This window comes from Epinephelus moara, chromosome 22 (genome assembly GCF_006386435.1).
Source record: "Epinephelus moara isolate mb chromosome 22, YSFRI_EMoa_1.0, whole genome shotgun sequence".
NCBI classification, from domain to species: Eukaryota; Metazoa; Chordata; class Actinopteri; order Perciformes; family Serranidae; genus Epinephelus; species Epinephelus moara.
In genome coordinates, this window is record NC_065527.1 from 26713668 (window position 1) to 26728682 (window position 15015).

A 15015-nucleotide genomic window follows, 5' to 3' on the forward strand; every position below is an offset into this window, starting at 1 on the left:
ATTTGAAATTTCAAGATGGCGGCCATTTTTCAAGATGGCCGCCACCTTAGTGGAACAGTTAAGTGGTGTAGTCGTTCAGTCGGTCATACACGCATGAAAATTGGTGTAAGTAGTCTCCATTGGTCACTTTACAAGAGACTACTCACAGCCACTTGAAATTTCAAGATGGCAGCCATTCTTCAAGATGGCCACCTGGATCTTTACATTTTCTATTTCCCCATTTTTTAGGTTCCTGTGTTTGACTGTGTTTTGTCTTACTCCTTGCCCTTGACCTGTCCAATTTGGTAAAATCTGCCAGAAGTTGCCTTCCAACGGCATAGCTCTCAGGCTTCTGTGAAGTACACAAGCTCCCTTACCATGACAAGGTAACAGTCGCAAGGGAGGTGTTTTTTTTTTGTGTTTATTTATTTATTATTATTTTTGTTTTTGGCTTTGTTTTTTTTAACCTCTCTAACTCTGCCAGGACGCCGACGTCCTCGCTCCCTCCCTCCTCTGTTAAATGGTATCTCCCAGGCGCACTACATCATCAAACCATGTGATGTTTGGTATTGCCGGATTCAGGAAGCTCTTGACTTTTCAAAAATAACATTGTTTTTCTTTTATTTCTTATGGATTTTGCACCAGAGTAGCCTAAACACACAAAGTCCAAAATCGCAATGAGTGGTGACAAGTCATGTCATGCCGTTTTTCGACAGGGAAAGTTACAGGATTACTCACGATCTTTTGTGGAACTGTTAGCGGGGACTTGGATCTTTTATAAAAGGTAAGAGTCTCACTCCTACCACAATTTTTGGCTGAGATATACCGTCTAGAAAGTGGGATCATAACTTTCACGTTTCATATGGCTTTATTTGGTGATATTTTATGATGTTTCTGTGTCAAAAACAACATCAGCTATCATAATCACACCTGATTTCAATCAGGTACAATGTTTGAAGCTGGCTGAGTGTTGTTTGATCACTGACATTACTCTTTTGAAGCCGAGAGACCGGCTTATCTTTTGGAGCTCCGCCTGGATCTTTTCATGGTAAAAACACTGTAGAATGGTCATAGTTTGAGCAATCTTCTTCAAAATTGAAACAAATGTTCATTGATAGTGTGCCTACAGCCCCACAGTGTCATTTACCTGCTCAGATGAAGCCACAGACAGTTATTCATCCTGAAATACAATATTTATTTATTTTTTAGGCAAAACCTCATGCATGCATGTAGTCAGAGCGGTTCAGACGCTACAGTCTATATCACCAAAATGGGGGTGGAGTACAAGAGGTATTAAACTAACAGACAGTAACTTTGTCAAATAAATACTAAGGGATGGGGAAACAAAAAGTAAGAATACTAAAGTAGCACAGCTGTGGTTCTGAACGGACAGTGCACCAAAATAATAATTGAGCAATATACTAAAGAACTAAACTAAAATGTGCTTCACTGTACTGAATGCGCACTGATGTGGTAATGGGGAGCCGAGTCAAAGGTCTACACCTGAAAACACAGGTGGCCAAGGGGGAGCAACCCTGGCAAAAAGAATAGGCCTACACACATAGGTATTTAGCAGGGGCAACTACATAGACATGTGCAAGTGAGTCCATATCTGAAGCACTTACACCTTCCAGTACATGCCTTCGTGCACCCACATTTGGTCAATTCCCAACAATTCTCCGCAATAGGTAGAAGAGGAGTCCAAAAGATTTTCCACTCTTCATCTTGTTTCATCCATCCCCAGTCGGATGGGCTTGGTATTTGTGGCTGTCGCTTCAATGCCTGTCCCCACACGTATCCAGCCTCATAACATGCACGTTTGGCATGCTCTTTGAGTGCTGCTTGAGTTGGTTGGATCAGGTCATATGGTCTTTGCTTTCTGGCAAAGAGATCAAGCCTAGCCTCATTTACAGTTGTGACATCGCTGGACCTGTCATACATTAGCACAACAAATCTCTCCAAAGCTTGCAGATCGCTGTCATCCACTGCAGAGGGGCAATCGCTGAGTTTTGCAAATGTGTGGCTCTCCCGCGCTGGCACAACCTGTCAATTCAGGTGCGGCTATCTAATTGATTTGGAGTAAATTAGATAACATTTGGGATACTAACTTTTAATTAGCTGATAATGAACTCAACGCTGAGTTTAACAGCAGTGATATATCACCAGTGTGCCCTGGTAGTGCAGATATTCACTCTTTCTGATTTACTTCTAATCACCAATCAGCACAACTGTATTTTGATGTATTTTTCATCGCATTGCATCTAAAACATATAAAATAAAATTACACTAAATCCTCTTTACTGACAAAACCCAATATGTTTATATGAGAAAAGGGATCTTTTGAGGATCCAGTAGGTGGCTCACACCAGTTTCCATACTTATATTAACTGCTCCACTAAGGTGGCGGCCATCTTGAAATTTCAATTTGCTGTTTGCAGTTTCTTGTTATTTGACCTATATAGACTGTACATGCCAATTTTCATGCTTGTATCACTAGCTTAAGGATTAGATCACTTAACTGCTCCACTAAGGTGACAGCCATCTTGAAAAACAGCCACCATCTTAAAATTTCAATTGGCTGTGAATGGTCTCTTGTCAAGTGACCCATGGAGACTGCTCATGCCAATTTTCATACTAGTATCACCAACTGAACGTTTACACCACATAACTGCTCCAAAAAAGTGGCGGCCATCTTGAAAAATGGACGCCATCTTGATATTTCAATTGGCTCTGGCAATTTTCTTGTCAAGTGACCCATGTAGACTGCTCATGCCAATTTTCACGCTTGTATCACCAACTGAACAATTATGTCACTTATCCGCTCCACTATAGTGATACACACAGACAAAAAAGGCCGTCCTTAAACATCGGCATGATGTGCAGCCGGGCACGGACAGTGTGTAATGGCATACCTGTCTGTGTCGGGGGAAAGGCAGCCAGACAAGGATGTGGGTAAGGAGCTGAAAAGTCATAGTATGTTTATTTTGAAAGAGACTGTATGCAAACTGTACATTTCCTGTGAAAACAGAAGTGTATTTTGAAAACAGAAAATGCATGTAACAGGCAGAAGTTGACACAGCGTCCCAGAGTGTCAACAATAGACACACCCAGGCTACCTTGCAGATCAAGAGAGAGTCCAAGCAGCGATATGTGATGAGATCAGAGGCTTTAATTTGTGCTACATGCCTATGCCATTTGTTGATACTTCACATAGTATGTTCCAAAAAGGTAAGCAGGCATCACAGCGTGAACTGTTATCTTTTGTTCATTTTCCTTTGGTCTAACACAGTTGATCCATCAGAGTTTTGGGTCTTTCTATGAGATCTTGGTTAATTGTTAAAAATGTGTTAAACCATTGAAAAACTTTTGTGCTGAGAAGGTGATGATGAAGATCACATGGGTCCCAGTTTCATTACCAAAACTGTATTAAGACCTGTGATGTGTAACTTCAACACACGCTAAACAAACAGTGTAGCAGGTTAATGGTAAATACAGCAGCGGATCTTCCTGTTAGTGACATAGGCATCCAACCTGATCTGGCCACCTAGGGCTCCAATACATATTTACCAGTAACTATTGACCATTGGTGCTTTCTCATTAAAAACAGAGGCCGGAAAAGATACACAAGTTGTGTTGTCTAATTTGGACAAAAGGCTTCATTTCAATGAGCTTTTACATCCACACAGGCTTTATTCAGTCTTTATGATGTATTAAGTTCATCATCCTAACCAGCCCTACTGTGTTTACCAAAAAACTAAGTGTGGTTTGTACTGTCAGTAATGTAACTTTAATTACTTCATGTGCAACAGTGGGTTTTTCCCCAGCTCTGCTCCACAATGTGTATCTGCAACAGACTGTGTGATGTCTCCCACAGGTCTCTGAAGGCACATTTTGAAGCTTGGTTTGGGCTTTACCTCTGACTGTGTCTTGTCAGTTGTTCGGAGGCTGGAAAATTCATATTTGGGGAACAGGATGGAGTCTGGTTGAAGCTGAGGTGTGACAAGATTGGATAACCACCGCAGCTCGGCGTTGAAAACCTGAGAGAACTGTCAATCAAGGCAAAGGCCCCAAACCATTTTAGTTGAAACTTTAATATCTTCCTAATGGAACTATAATTTTCCGAATCGCCACCAGACACACATCAGAAGAAGTGAAATTATAGCTATTGAAACCATATATTCCCATGGTAAAAAGTGAATTTGTATTTCAAGACAGCTTAGAACTTCTCTCATTTTCCGACGTACAGTTGGAGTCTTTTGGAGCTATAGCAGCTAAAGTCTGTAGCACACTGTACAGCAGTGTTTAACCTGCGCAGCTATGTTTTTCAAAAAAGGAAACATTATCGCTGCACAGTTCACATGTAGTACCGCTCAGACAACAAAAGCACTTTGATTGAGGTTAGTGATAAATAGGGTTTTTGATGAAATGATAGCAAAGTAAACTCCAATTTTTTTCACCATTTGCCCCAGACCATATATTACAGGTGCTCTATGCAAAATTCAGAGCCTATGAGTTGATTGAACATGAGTCTTAACATGGAGGTAGCTAAGCCAGAGGCTAGCTAATGGTGCTAACTCCATAACAGGGCTAAACAATGGCAACAGTACTGACGGAACTAACGGTGTCAACCAGGAGTAACCAAAGGGTTAGCATCACCCTGTCATAACGCCACCATCCCGATATCAGTGGTAACCTCTGTGTTATGTTAATGGGCAGACCAATTCTTTTCACAGTATTGATTCCTTAAAGTTGATTAATAAGAATATATTGAGCCCTTCAATATGTGTTTGCAAAATATGGTGATAGCTAGTGCTGCCCACCCCACAAAACTTCTCTACAAAGCATTACCAGCCAACCAGGCATAAAATATTCATTTAAATGCATTGATTCAGTATTCCACTTGTATGTAGGTCAGCTACGTGAGCTCAGTGCGATGTTACAAAATAGAAATAAAGAAAGAATAGTCCACACACTAATATTTAATCAAATGAAACGTTTCAAGCTTCACGCTCTTAATCTCTTCATCAAACTCGAAAGGTCACCTCATTGGTAATTCAATTAAAAATTTATGGGAGCATTGTCTAGTGTGCAGACTCTGACAACCATCTTTTGCATGATCTCTTGTCCAGCACCTAGAGTTCGTCGTCTAGATTTGCATGCTTTTGTAAACTTTTTGTACAGAAATGTCACTGACCAACTATCTGTCGTTCTTTGAGGAAATAAGAGGAGCAACCACCTGAGGAGCATGTGAATGCACCATTGGCATTGCCTGGCAGTGGTCTTGACACAAGTCGGATTCAGTGGGTCCTCTCTCTTTGATTTAGTGCTTTTGCTAAACTATGCTAAGACAAGAGTCATTCAAAAAGATCTGTTTATTCATTTTGAGATTTTTCTATGCCTATGCATATGCATGAAAAACTGCACCCTTAAGGTCCAGTGTGTAGGATTTAAGGGGATGTATCTTGACCTTAGAATGAGCCGTTCATAGGGAGTGGGTCCTCGTTTATGGAGATCGCCATGTTGCACCACCATTTTTCTACAGTGGCCCAGAATGGAGAAACAAACACTGGCTCCACAAAGGGCCATTTATAATTTTGCATTTTCATGTTCTCAAATCAGCCACTGTAGTAAGAAGCCCAACTGCAATGTGCAGCACTGGTTACACTGATTTGTAACATGAAACTGCTTTATTTATAATGTTTCTAGTGGTTTAAATCCAATGGTCTGTTTGTTTTGGAGGGGAAGAGACCTCTGCAGATAATTTGGATTATGGTAAAAAACCTCTTGAATATCTGTTTTAGAGAAAGCTGAGCACACTTAAACTTATAAGAGAAAAGGAGTGAGCACATAATAACATGTTGTGGGTGACCCGCCTGTCTCTGAGATGCCATACAGCCTTGGAGATGCACTGATTTGTTCTGGAGAGGAAGAGACCTCTGTTAATAATTCGGCTTTCATTAAAAAAAAAAACTGCAGTTCACCGCTAGACGCCACCAAATCCCCCTAAATCTTACACACTTCACCTTTAAAACTTATTGCAAATTTGATGTGTATAAATGGAGTTTCTAGGGGACAGGGCTGTACTTGAGATTCAAAATTCAATCTGCGGTTTCTCTGTCAGCAGTTGACAAACCATACCAGGTTCATTTAGTAGCTAATCTGGGGCTTTTTATTATATCACATCATCACATCACATGATCATCAGCAGTGGAGGGAGAGTTCCCAGTTGTTGTGGAATTATAGATTTTTCCTGAGCACTGCACATTGAAGTTTTAAGCAACATGAACAGCCACTAAACATATGTTGGAGTGAGATCATTTTGACAAAGATCCTCTTAGCTGTCCCAACAAACTGTCCAAAAACTGTTTTAAAAATCCCCCAAAATGTGTTTTTTTTATGTGACATTAAATCATCAAAAGCATCTTAGTATCTCATATAGAATACAAAATTATAGCATAGAAGAAGACCAGAACACTGCTGCCGTGAACAGATATACAAAAAAAAACTCACTTCCTGTTCATCCTGTATCACAGAGTACTGCTAAAACCAGAAACAGCCAAGAACTCTTTTATAAACTTGCTGCAGATGAAACCACTGCTGGACTGTATAAATTTAATTGGTAGTCAAGCAGTAAATGTGATATGTGACCCACTTTCCCTGTAAATCATCATCATTTGTTTAATTATATTCTACAGCATTAATCATTTTTTTGTGAGGCTGCGTGTCAAATGGTGGATATCTTTATTTAATGTCCTCTGTTGTTTATCTTTTTCTCCCAACACATGACTGAGCTGCGCTTTTTATGCCTGTAAAACAAATTTTAAAACTCCAGAATGAAGTTCTCACTCACTCCGAACAGAGCCTGTGTCAGGCATATATAAGACCATAGCACAACATGAAAGGACAATTAATTCAGAGCTTTTGGGGCCCCTGTCATAGCTTGGGGCCCCCTTAAATCGTAACCCACTTTCAGGCCACTTATAGAGCCGGCGGTGCCAACGCGAAGTCAAAGCGAAATGATTAATGACGTTATTAAACAGTTTAGAGAGGTTGTGTGTTCTTCTGGCTGGAGCCAATTTAGAGTGATTTGTGAGGTGAAACAATGTAGTGGAATGAAGTGGAGCGTGTGTGTGTGTGTGTGTGTGTGTGTGTGTGTGTGTGTGTGTGTGTGGGTGGGTGGATGGGTGGGTGAAAAAGTGGAGTGTCTGAGTGTGTTTTGTTGCTGCATTGTGCTCGGTGAGTGTGCGGCAGTGTGCATATAGGCAAGAGAGTGTGTGTGAGTTGTGTCTTGAGTGGCGGGGGAAAGATGACTTGAGTGTACCGTATGACTCTGTATGTGTGTGTGTGTGTGTGTGTGTGTTTGTGTGTGTAGGTGGGTGGCTAGGTGTGTGTGAGAGAGAGAGACATGCAAAGGTCAAACTGGGGACAGGTGGAAATAAGCCAATAAGCCAGAATCTCATTTCCTGTGAACTGAAGGGGAGAAAGAGTGAGTGATGGAGGGAAAAAAAGAGGGAGGGGAAGTAAGAGGGAGAAAAGAAGAATGTCATTGATCGAATTTGGGATGGAGGAAGCAGGAAGGAGAGTAGAAAAGATGGACAAAAAGGCACGTCGAAAGAGAGAAAATGTCTAAAATGGATTGAAAGGGGAGAGGAGAGGAAGGAGGAGTGAAGATGAAAGGAGAGGAGAGGGGGGAAAGATGATGTGAGAAAGAGAGGAAAGATAGGGAAAATAGAGAAGAGGAGACACAAGGAAATGAGACAAAGGGAGAGGAGAGGGCAAACAGTGAGGAAAGAGGAGAGAAAAGGACGTGCGATGACATGAAAAGAGAGAGGAGAGGGGAGAAAGGAGATGAGACTAAAAGAGGAGAAAGTAAACAAGTGAAGAAGAGGAAAGATTACAATGGAGAGATCATTTGAACCTCTTCGTTGCCATTTCTCCTGAAAGATGATCTCTGAAGAGAAAGAAAACAAAGAGAGAGGAGAGAAGAGGAGAGGAGAGGAGAGGGGAAATGAGGAGACAAGATGAGAGGAGAGAATATGTCTAAATGGATTGGAAAGGGAAAGTAGAGGGAGAGGAGTAAAGATGAAAGGAAAGGAGGGGGAAGGAGATGTAAGAAAGAGAAGAGAAATAGGGAAAGGAGAGGAGATGAGACACAAGGAAATGAGAGAAAAAGGAGAGGAGAGGGAAGAGCAAACAAGGGAGAGGGGAGGACAGAAAAGGACATGCGATGAAATGGAAACAGGAGAGGGGAAACAAGGAGATGGGCGTACACTGAAAGAGACAAAAGGGGAGCAAAGGAGAAAGTAAACAAGTGAAAAAGAGGAAAGATTTCAATGGAGAGATTAATTTGAACCTCTCTATTGTCATTTCTGCTCAAAGATGATCTCTGAAGAGAACAAAAACAGGGATGAGAGGAGAGGAGAGGGGAAACAAGGAAAGAGAGAAAACGTGGATAGGAGATGAAATCAGAGGAGACAAAAAGAGAGGAGAAAGGAGGAAAGGAAAGGGGAGAAGAGACAAAGGAAGAGAAGAGATGATGAGATGAAAAGAGGAGGGAGGAGGAGATGAAACAGAGGGGAGACAATAGGATGGTAGAAACAAGGAGAGGCGGTGAACGGAGACAAAAAGAGAGGAGAGCAAAATGTGAAAGTGAGAGGCTACTGGGACGGATCGACAGCTGCTCCTGAGATCCTGTTAGGGCTCAGCCGGGGGAAAGACTTTCACACACTCTCACACACACACACCTACACATATAAACATCTCCCATAGTTGTTTGTGCACGGTTCAGAAATTCACCTTCACTTATGCACAAACCTGCCTCATTGCTCTTGAGCTGTGTGCACGCATAGGCACACACACATTCACACACAGAGAAAGATGATGCTATATACACATTTATATCATGCATGCAAAGATTCAGCTTGAACAGCAACATGAAACCTGACAGGTGAGCTAGAAGAAACTGTGCTCTGTTGTCCATTAAAGCCATTCAGATACAACCATCACCCACCACCCAAAAACCCCACCCACGCCTCCTGCTGTGGCTCCTCTCACACTCCCAATTCAAAATAGCACCAGCCATGTTCTCTGAGAGGAATAATGGAAATGTATGATTTCCATTCTGGGTGTAATGTGCAGGGAGTGGCTCTCTGTGTTCATCCTCTGCTGCCTGCTCGCTGTCCTCTGTGGGTGTCTGCTGGACTGTGCCAGGCCAACACTGCCCCCTGCTGGGCCACAAGGAAACAACAGCTACAATCGAACATGGAAAACACTGTTTCCAAGTTGCACCAATTTGGCATTTGTGAGCTTCTCTGGGGGTCGGTTTTAGAAGTTTTCCCATCTCATGTTGGCTTAAGGTTTGTTCTGTGGGGGCTGATATTTAACAGAGCCAAGATGATTAACATTCATTTAGCTTTGCTTTGTGTGAGCTACAGCCTTAGGTGTGGGGTCTTGAAAAAAAGTGGGGATTTAGGATGCAGGAAGGATCTAATGAAGATGCAGTTGCATTATAGTATCAAGCATTTTTTGGCGATTAAAAGTACTAGAGACTAAAAGTCAGGATATTTCTTGCCGTTGCTGCATCGATTTTGACCATTCTCTGGCTTTTGTGTGTGCAACAGTTGCATGGAAGTGCGAAAATAAATAACTGGTGTACTTCTGGAGCTTAATAATCTTTGCTGTAATTTGCTTTCCTTTACTTCATTACTGCGTCTTCTCCTATGCAATCAGTGCAGATTTTGCAAAGGAAATCAATCATAGATAATAATGTTTAGTTGAACGTTATTTTGTGAGCGTCTCCCAGCAGCATGCAGGAAAATTAGGTGCCTCTCAGCTCAAGGACAGCAAACTTCAGAGGGAGAAGAAAGAACTGGAACACACTGATCGATGAACAGCCTCAACAGTGCAAATAGACGTTCCAAAACTACTGTGTCATTCGAGTCAAAAGGCCTAGGCACACCAAACCGACATCAAAGAACTAGTTGCATTGAAAGCCACCCCTCACTTCCCTGTGTCTTGGCCAAAAAGTTGCACCTGAACACCACGCAAAGACTACAGCCAACAGCAAACCAGCACATATGTTTCGCACCTGCATGAAAGGAAATAACTCTTCATACCAGCAGGCGATCGTAGTCTGTATTCAGCATTCAAAAAGGGAAACTGGAAAACCAACAGGACAGATTCAAGATGCTAGTTAGCTAGTTAGCACATGAACAACACAACCTGATGTTGAAAGGATATTTACCATGCGCTAGAGAACGTACCGTATTTGCGAAAGAGTTAAACGGCTAAAAAAAAAAAAAAAAAAAACGTACCTTTTTTAATAAGTTTGTTTCCATCTCACTCTCGCCTCAATTTCATCAGGTTAGGGGTTCAACATGTTGAATCAGCTGAAAAAAGTCATTATGGGTTACCAGTGCAGGACACACAGCCAAAAACTAGGGTAACAGACATTATCCGATGGCCCAACATTGACCAACGGCCAACCAGTGGCTGTATGTGTCAGGGCCCAAAGAGAGCAAAGACAACAGGTGAGTACTCCTTATTGGGTACTTGGTTGAACAGGATTTCATTAGTATTGGATAGTGAATCCAGAAGTGGGAGTTGCCATCATCGATGCTGCAACCCATGTACCACAATCACACCAGGGACAAAAAGGACTCAGATATCTCTTAAAGTTACAGACATAAAAAATACAAAATATGATGGAAGATAATGAGGTTTCTCTGGATGTAACAAAGTACTCGTTTCAGAACAACATTAAGTGTCCATCATATAGTAGGTCAAATAGTGTGTGTGTAAAATGTTGCAAGAATCACATTGATTTTGACTGATTTTTGAAAAAAAAAGTTGTTTTCTGCTTCAAGCTAACAATTACCTATGTATAACTGAATTATTAATATCCAGGGACTTGTATATTATTGCAGAATATTAGATTCAGATGGATTCAGAGTCAGATGCTGGTGACTTGATGTGAGCTCGTTTCCATCAGAGTAACAGCATCAGATCACCGATATTACATCCAGCCCAGAATCAGGACTGCAGGCTTGTTGCCGCAGAGCACAGATGACAGATAGAGGAAAAAATGACCCCTGTGATTGTGTGTGTGTGTGTGTGTGTGTGTGTGTGTGTGTGTGTGTGTGTGATTGACAGGCCAGGAAGCTGCAGAATGAGTATGGACAGTTAGTTTTCAGCCCTCTGCTTTCATCTCGCTGTGACCTCTCTCTTTCCCTGCATCAAGGCAAGGTAGAAACGCCCTCATGTATAACTGGTGTGTGTCCTGTATCTGTAACCCATCACACACACACACACACACACACACACACACACACCTACACTCTCTCTGCCTCAGTTTCAAATGAACAGAAGCAGCTTTTCGCCCTCTCTCTGTCTCAGTCCATGCATCATCAGGGGAAAGAAAGTGCCGGCTGTTATTACAGGACGGAGCTCCGAGGGGTGTCTCACAGCCCCCCCAACTCTTAAAAAAAAAGAGAGAGAGAAATGTTGCTATGGAAACAGTTCGGACAAATGTAATTGTCTCCCTCCACCTTTGCAGGTCAAGGCAGCGGGCATTTCAGCTCCATAATCTCTCAGTCTCCTCGATATCTACCCACTGGTCTATGAGTGTATAATAGGTTTCCTGGAGTCGTGAGCTGCAATGTGCTGCATGATATATAGGCTGATTTCATAACCTGCGTGTGTCTGTGTGTATGCTCATGCTCACATCTCACTTTGCTTTAAAATGAGATACTGCATCTTTACAACTCTGGAGGAAAATAACAACCAGACATAACAACTCAAGGAAAAATATTCTTATTTTAAGCCTCCTTCCTGGGGTTTTGAAATGAAAACCTTTATATTTCACTTTTGTCATTCATCAACAGCAGCACAATGCAAAATACACTCAAGACCCCCTTAACATTTTTCACATTGTGTTAGGACAAACAAAAAATTAACCCCAAAGCATTGTTGTACTTGTTTCATTGAAGTGCCTCTTAGTGTCTCTAAGTACTCCTAATATGTAAGTGTTTATATGTATTTTTCAGGATAACCACAGGTGGGTGGGCTGCTTGAAAACCTTTAATGTAAATAATTGCCTTTGAGGTTTATGTTGGATTATACACATGTAGAATTTAGGTTTGCCAAGTATAAGAGCTCATTACAGAACAGTAATCAAACTGATAAATCAGTGAAATCGTGAATGTTTTGGTGAAACTGACAAACACTATGAGCTAAGGACAGCTTCATAACCAGTAAAAGTGAAAAGTGCGACAAAAAACATTCACTCAAAGTAACTTTAAACACGGGTTTCACTCGAGTCAAACTATGGCGCAATGCTGTTCTCCACCCTAAAGCCTTTAACCCTCACAGACTTAGTTGGTGTCACCTGCTGAGTGCTTGAGTACAAAGACTCCAAGTGGTATAAATAGGAATGAGACAGCACTTTGCAGCAACATATCACGTTATCTTAACGACACCAGAACATGTTACATACAGTTATGGGTTTGGGACTTTTTATTAGGGTCCGGGCAGCTAAGCTGCCAGGACACAATTGTAATCCTAGGTATTCTTCTTCTTCTTCTTCTTCAGAGGAAATCATACTTCCCATTTGTGAAAACTCACCAAACTTTGCACAAAGGTCCAGTCTCATGCCAGATATCCTCAGCTGTAAACTCAAGCCAATAGTCCTGATGGTGGCGCTACAGCAAGCGTCTAAAGTTCAAAACTTTGAAAATTCATAACAAATCAACCATACGTGCTACAACTTCACAACTTCCATCAAACTGTAGCCCCAATACTGAAGAAACATTTGTACATTTAAACCTATTAAAAATTATGAAGTTCATCATTCTGTGTTTTTTTTCAAAAACTGTAAAACTTCTTAAACCTATCTCCTCCCACAATTTTTGCTCAACTGACACCAAGCTTGCTACAGAGCATCTTCAGACTGTCCTACAAAAACTATGTTTCTCAGATTTTTGATTTATCAAAAATTGAGCCTACAGTGCATCAAAATGTTTGACTGTAAACGGTACTGTAAACATATACATGCAAATTCTTGCTAAATAAATCTTCAATGTTCATGAAAAAAATGACAAAATTCTAGAGTCATGGTAGATGATGTGTGGCAAATTTCAGAATTTTATATCAAAAACTGAATTTTTGACAGCATTTTGAATTTTGCTCTAATGTGAACAATTGGAGTATATGTAACAATGGCAATTTTAAACATCAGTTTTTCACTTATGTAGCAAATAATCATTGTTACAAACAAATGACCAACATTTCCATGCTGTCTAGATGCAATATGTGTATTTTCAGATTTTTGTCTTAATAACTGAATTTTTAACAGTGGTTTGAAATCTGCTTTTCCATGCATGGATGGCTGCTAAACCTGCACATCTGGCTTAGTCAGTTTGTGAAGCTACACATGAATTGTTACTGACTAATTAGCTCAGTGAGATAGAAATTGATTCTTAGTCTCAGAGGTTGTGAGTTCAAGTCTCAGCTGATGCAAAAGGCAGATTGTGTTGCTAAATTCTTAAATGTCTTCCAATTCTTGTGCATGTTTGGTGTTTGGTGTCTGCTTTGGTGTGAGTTCCTGAGACATTGCCTTCTCTTATTAACAGTAATAATTATAGTATGATCAAAGCATTATGCATCCCAATGGATGTGAAGAAAAACAAGTCAGGCTTTCTGCATTTTAAAGGTGTAATCATACTCAGTATTAAAACCTACAAAAACTGGAATCGCATCTTCTCTAGCTTTACAAATACATTTGGAAAATACAACAGCAGTGTCTCTTCCCAGAAATCATGACCCTGTTTCTCAAGATAATCCACAGACCTTGTTGTGAGCAGTTTTATGTAGAACTTAATTGTCTTCTACGAAACTACACCTACCAACCATATCACCACGCAGAAGGAAGCGTGTATCCTCTCACGGATGCGAGGCTTGTGCACGTGGCAGCGCGAGATGTAAACATTAGCTGTGCTACAAACTGCATACCTTTTCATTGCATTGACAGGTCAACATTGCACCCTGAACTTTGACCCTCTTGCTTAGTTACCTTGGAGACAAAACGCCATTCACCGAGCTCACCAGAGACAGAGATCAATCTGGAGAGTTCTGCTGTTACTTTGCGATGTATGTAATTTGAACTGTTAGATTGTAGATTCACATCTGCATTTCTCTGTCATTATTCTCATAGTTATGTCCTTTTGTTGTTGGTCATTTTTATGATTGTTTTCTTCGCTTAATTTATTTTATCTTTTATTATTACAATTCGACTGGTCATCAGTCACTTGCACTGTTACCTAACATTACAGCGTCTGACAGCTGTCAGCAAGCTGCCAAGCTGCCTTCTGTCTGTGGTTCAGTCAATGTGACGTATCCTCTGCTGAGAGTCAGAATAGCCAGAAAAACATGCAGGCTTGCACACTGTAAAATCAGACTGGATGTGGTAAAACACTGTGGTATTTTTGGCATACTGTGTTTGGCATATGTATTGGGACATACTAAAACTTTTCTGGCATGCTAAATAGTATGGTAGCATCCTACTCAATGAAACTTCAAGGTTAGCTAGCTCAGTGGTGATAGGTGAGCTAGCAGTAGATGGACACTTGCTTCTGGATGGTGACACAGTTGATGGGTGTAGTTTGGCAGAAAGAAAATAGTTCCTACATGAAACTGCTCACAACAAGCTCTGTGAATTATCTTAAGTAACCGGTTCATGATTTCTGGAAAGAGACATTGCTGTTGAGTTTTTCAAATATATATTTTTGGCTCGGTGAGCTCAACAAGCCGAGTGCCATCTAGTTTCATTATATTTTAGAGAAGGCAGACATCTCTACGGCCGATATCTCTAGCACTCTGCAACTTACACCAAAACAATGTAGACTGATAAATAGCACCACAGGTAAGAGGAAAAAATTATGTTTTTTATTTTGTGGCGAGCTGTCCCTTTAATGTAGTGTTTCTATGTAAATTTAGGAAAACCAGGGCACCCAATATGCCAGGCTGAACACCCTTGTGCCA